Genomic DNA, 6,000 nt, shown 5'->3' with positions numbered 1-6,000 from the left:
GTCACACAGGTCCTATGTTCTCTTCTAGAAATTTTATGGTTTGGCATTTTACATTAGGGTCTATGATTCATTTTGAGTTAATTTTGTAAAAGGTGTAAGGTCTACATCTAGATTGATTTTTCTGTATGTGGAGGTCCAGTTGTTTCAGCACCATTTGTTGAAAAGACGGTCTTTTCTCCATAGAATTGCGTTTTGCTCCTCTGTCAAAGATCAATTGACTATATTTGTGTGGAAATGGCTTTCGGGCCTCTATTATGTTCCATTTGTCTGTTCGTCTATTTTTCTATTTTTCACCAAGACCACACAGTGTTGATTATGGTAACTTTAAAGTTGGATAATGTTGATCTTTTCTTCAGTACTGTATTGGCTGTCCTGGGTCTTTTTACTCTCCATATAAATTTTGAAATCAGTTTAATATCACAAAATATTTTTGTTGGGATTCTGTTGAATCTCTAGATCACCTTGGGAAGAACTAACATCTTAATAATATTGGGTCTTCCTATCCCAGAAAGTAGAATATCTCTTCATTTCTGTAGCTCTTTGGTATCTTTCATCAGAGTTTTGTGATTTGCTGCATATAGATCTTATACATATTTTATTATATATATACCTAAGTATTTCTCTTTTTTGGTGCTAATGCAAATGGTACTGTGTTTCAAATTTCAAATTTCAATTGTTCATTGCTCTAATATAGGAAAGCAATTGACTTGTATATTAACCTTGTATCCTGCAACTTTGCTATAATCGCTTATTCATTCCAGGAGGATTTTTCAAAGTAGATTCTTTGGGATTTTCTGTGTAAACAATCATATCATCTGTGAACAAAGATAGTTTTACTTTTTGTTTCCTTTTCTTGTCTTACTGTATTAGCCGGGACTTCCACTACAGTGTAGAATGGGAGTGGTGAAAGGAGGATATCCTTGCCTTGTTTCTGGCTTAGGGGTAAAGATTTCAGTCATTCTTCATTGAGATTGAATTTGATGTTAGTTGTGGGTTTTTCATAAATGACCTTTCTTATATTAAGGAAATTCCCTTTTATTCCTAGTTTGCTGAGAGTTTTTAAAATCATGGGTGGGTTTTGGATTTTGTTGAATGCTTTTTTTGCACCTATGGATACGATTGTATGATTTTTCTTCTTTGGCCTTGCTGATGTGATGGTTTACATTAATTGATTTTTGGATGATGAAATAGCCTTGCATAACTGGAGTAAGTCCCACTTGGTTGTGGTGTATAATTTTTAAAAACATTGTTGAATTTGGCCGGGTGCGGTGGCTCACGCCTGTAATCCTAGCACTTTGGGAGGCCGAGGCGGGGCGGATCATGAGGTCAGGAGATGGAGACCATCCTGGCTAACACAGTGAAACCCAGTCTCTACTAAAAATACAAAAAATTAGCTGGGCGTGGTGGCGGGTGCCTGTAGTCCCAGTTGCTCGGGAGGCTGAGGCAGGAGAATGGCATGAACCCGGAAGGCAGAGCTTACAGTGAGCCGAGATAGCGCCACAGCACTCCAGCCTGGGTGACAGAGCAAGACTCCGTCTCAAAATAAAAAAAATGTTGAATTCTGTTTGCTTATCTTTGTTTTATTCGCTAATCTTTGTTGAAGATCGTGTTGAGGATTTTTACATCTAGGATCATGAGAGATACTGATCTGTAATTTAACTTTCTGGCAGTCTTTATCTGGTTTTGGTATTAGGGTAATGGTGGCCTTCAAGAATGAATTTGAAAATATTCCTTCTGCTTCTATTTTCTGGAAGAGATTGTAGATAATTGGTATCCTTTCTTCCCTTAATGTTTGGTTGAATTCACCCATGAAACCATTTAGGCCTAGTGCTTTCTTTTTGAAAAGTTATTTAATATTGATTCAGTGTTTTAGTAGATGTAGGCCTATTCAGATGATCTGTTTCTCATTGTGTGAGTTTTTGTAGACTATGTCTTTCAAGGAATTGGTCTATTTCATCTTATGTATCAAACTTGTAGGCATATAGTTGCAAATAATATTTTTTAATTTCCCTTTTAATGCTCATGGGATCAATAGTGATGGCCCTTTTTAATTTTCTGTTATTAGTAATTGATATTTCTTGACTCTTGTTGATTAGCCTGGCTAGAGTTTTATAAATTTTATTGATCTTTTCAAAGAACAGGTTTTTGGTTTGATCAGTTTCTTAGTTTTACCTGTCTTCAGTTTCATGATTTCTACTCTAACTTCTATTTCTTTTTTTTTTTCCTGCTTGCTTTAGGTTTATATTGCTCCTCTTTTTTGTAATTTCCTGAGATGGAAGCTCAAATTTTTTGATTTTAGATTTTTTCTTTTCTAATGTATGTAATTTTATAAATTTCCTTTTGAGTACCACTTTCGCTACATGCCACAAATTTTGAAAAGTTGTGTTTTAATTTGCATTTAGTTAAAAATGTTTTAAAGTTTTTCTTAAGCCTTGTTCTTTGACCCATGTGTTATTTTAAAATACGTTTTTAAATATCCAAATATGGGATTTTAAGCCATCTTTTTGTTATTGATTTCATTGTGGTCTGAGAGCGTACTTTCTGTGATTTCTATTAAATTTATTAAAGTGTTGTTTTATGTCCCAGAATGTTGTCTACCTTGGCGAATGTTCCACGTAGCTTAGAAAGAATGTGTATTCTGCTCTTGTTGGATGAAGCATTCTGTAGGTGTTGATTAGATCTAGTTGGTTGATGATGCTGTTCAGTTCAAGTGTATCCTCACTGAAATTTCACCTGCCAGTCTGTCAATTACTAATGCATGTTGAAGTCTCCAGCTATAATAGTGGATTAGTCTGTTTCTCCTTGCAGTTCCATCAGTTTTTGCCTCTTGTATTTGGACACTGTTGTTAGACACATGCACATTTGGAGTTGTTATGTCTTCTTGGAGAATTGACTCCTTTATCATTAGGTAATGTCCCTCTCTAGCCCTTCTAATGTCCTTAGTTCTGAAGTCTGCTGGTCTGAAATTAATACAGCTACTCCAGCTTTCTTCTGATTTGTCTGTTAGCATGATGGATCTTTCTCCATCTTTTTTACTTAATTTTAAACTGAGGTGAAATTGACATAATTTGATTAACCACTTTAAAATGTGTAATTCAGGCATTTATTATATTTGCAATATTCTGGAACATTCTGTAGTTTAAAAATGTTTTCATTTTCCAGAAAAGCACCTTATTAAGTAAGTACTTACCAGTTAAGTAATCATTTCCCCTTTTCCCTTCCCCTTACCCCATATCTTGGTAACCACTAATATGCCTTCTGTCCCTATGGATTTACCTATTCTGGATACATCATATACAAGGACTCATACAGTAGGTGACCATTTGTGTCTGGCTGCCCTGACTTCGCATAATATTGTCGAGTTTATCCACGTTACAGTGTGTATCAGTGCCTTGATCCTTTATTTAGGTGGATAATATCCTGTTGGATGTAGATGCCACGGTTGGTTTATTTACTCATCTGTTAATGGACATTTGAATTGTTTCAGACTCTTGGCTATTACGAATAATGGTGCTATAAACATTTGTGTCCAGGTTTTGGCGTCTACATGTTTTTTCATTTCTCTTGGGTATATACCTAGGAGGAAGATGGGTAGGTCATGTGGTAACTCTATGCTTAACTTTTGGAGGAGACACCAAACCGGCCACACCATTTTACATTTCCCCCAGCAGTGTCTGAGGATTCCCATATCTCTACAGCTTTGACAGCACTTCTTAATTTCCCCCTTTTTAAAAAAATGTAAAGCCATCCTAATGGGTATGCATATATTATTGTGGTTTTCATTTGCATTTCCCTAATCCCCAGTGATGATGATCATCTTTCATGTGCTTGTTGACTACTTGTGCATTTCTATGGAGAAATATCTGTTCAAGCCCTGTGACTATTTTTTTTTTTTTTGAGACAGGGTTTCACTCTGTCACTTAGACTAGAGTGCAGTGGCACAGTCACAGCTCACTGTAGCCTCAATCTCCCGGGCTCAAGTGTCCTCTTATCTCAGCCTCTGGAGTACCTAGGGCTACAGGCGTGCACCACCACACCTGGCTGATTTTTTTTCTTTTTGGTAGAGACCAGGTCTTGCTGTGTTGCCCAGGCTGGTCTCAAACCCCTGAGCTCAAGCAGTCTTCCCGTCTCAGCCTCCCAAAGTGGTGGAATTACAGGTGTGTGAACCACCACACCTGGCACTAGTGGCTATTTTTAAATTGAATTATCTTCTTGTTGAGTGCTAGGAGTGCTGTATACATTCTGGATATTATACTCTTATCAGATATGTGATTTATAAATATTTTCTCCCATTCTGTAAAGTGTCTTTTTAAAATTATTGATAATGTCCTTTGATGCACAAAAGTTTTTAATTTTTATGAAGTCTAATTTTTCTTTGTTGTTCATGCTTTTGGTGTTAAAGAATCCATTACCAAATCCAGGTTCATGAAGATTTACTCCTATGTTTTCCTCGAATAGTTGTATAGTTTTACTTTTTATAGTAAGGCATTGATTCATTTTGTGTTAATTTTTGTATATGAGGTGAGGTAAGAATCCCAACTTTTAGCTAGACTAAGATAAACAGAAGTTGCAAATAACTAAAATCAGAAATTAAAGCAGGGACCTTACTACCAACCTTAGATAACTATTAAAAGGATTATACAAGAATACTATGAACAGTTATACACCAACAAATTAGATAATCTAGGTGAAGTAGACTAGACAAATTTTTAGAAACATGTAAATTATCAAAACTGACCCAAGAAGAAATAGAAGATCTCAAAAGACTTATAACAAGGAAAATAATTGAGTTAGTGATCAAAATCCTCCCACCAAAATCCAGGAACAGACAGCCGCACAACCAAATGTTCTCAGACATATCTATGTTTTGAGACAGTCTTGCTCTGTTGCCCAGGCTGGAGTGCAGTGGCGCGATCTTGGCTCACTGCAACCTCTGCCTCCTGGGTTCAAGCAGTTCTCCTGCCTCAGCCTCCTGAGTAGCTGGGACTACAGGCGTGTGCCACCACACCCAGCTAATTTTTGTATTTTTAGTAGAGACAGGGTTTCACCATGTTGGCCAGGCTGGTCTTGAACTCCTGACCTCATGATCCACCTGCTTCGGCCTCCCAAATTGCTGGGATTCCAGGCATGAGCCACTGCGTCCGGCCAGAGCGATACTTCTATGAATACAAATTCACAAATCCTTAGCAAAATGCTAGCAACCAAATCCAACAGCACATAGAAGGATTATACGCCACAGCCAAGTGGTGTATACTGCCCTAAAGTCTGTACGCTGTCACTCCAGTGGGGGACAGAATCCTGCCTCTCGTCTCTTGATTTCCATCTTTAGAAACCCTTTCCTGCCAGGGGACAAGGGAGTATGTGGAGGTCTGGGTGCTGGGGTGCTGGGGTGCTGGGACTTCCTGGAGTGTCCACAACCAGTGCCAAGATGTTTGATTTCTCATCTGTATTTGGCCTGATGCTTTTTCTTGCTGGTGATAATGATGTTATAAACTTAGCAGTGAAGGTGTGGAAGAGTGAGTACCACAACTTTCTTTAGAGATTAATACTAGCCAGTGAGAGGAACTCAGTGGTGCCGAACCTGAGTTTTGAAGTCAGATCCTTCACATTGTTTTCCTTAAAAAAAAAAAGAAAAAGGCCAGGCGCGGTGGCTCAAGCCTGTAATCCCAGCACTTTGGGAGGCCGAGACGGGCGGATCACGAGGTCAGGAGATCGAGACCATCCTGGCTAACATGGTGAAACCCCGTCTCTACTAAAAAATACAAAAAACTAGCCGGGCGAGGTGGCGGGCGCCTGTAGTCCCAGCTACTCGGGAGGCTGAGGCAGGAGAATGGCATAAACCCGGGAGGCAGAGCTTGCAGTGAGCTGAGATCCGGCCACTGCACTCCAGCCTGGGCAACAGAGCGAGACTCCGTCTCAAAAAAAAAAAAAAGCTTTATTGAGATAGAATTCATATACCATATAGTTCACCTATTTAAAAGTGTCCTGGCCGGGCGTGGT

This window comes from Trachypithecus francoisi, unplaced genomic scaffold, assembly GCF_009764315.1.
Source record: "Trachypithecus francoisi isolate TF-2019V2 unplaced genomic scaffold, Tfra_2.0 Lachesis_group3, whole genome shotgun sequence".
In the NCBI taxonomy this organism is placed as follows: domain Eukaryota; kingdom Metazoa; phylum Chordata; class Mammalia; order Primates; family Cercopithecidae; genus Trachypithecus; species Trachypithecus francoisi.
Note: the sequence above shows the minus strand (reverse complement) of the source record.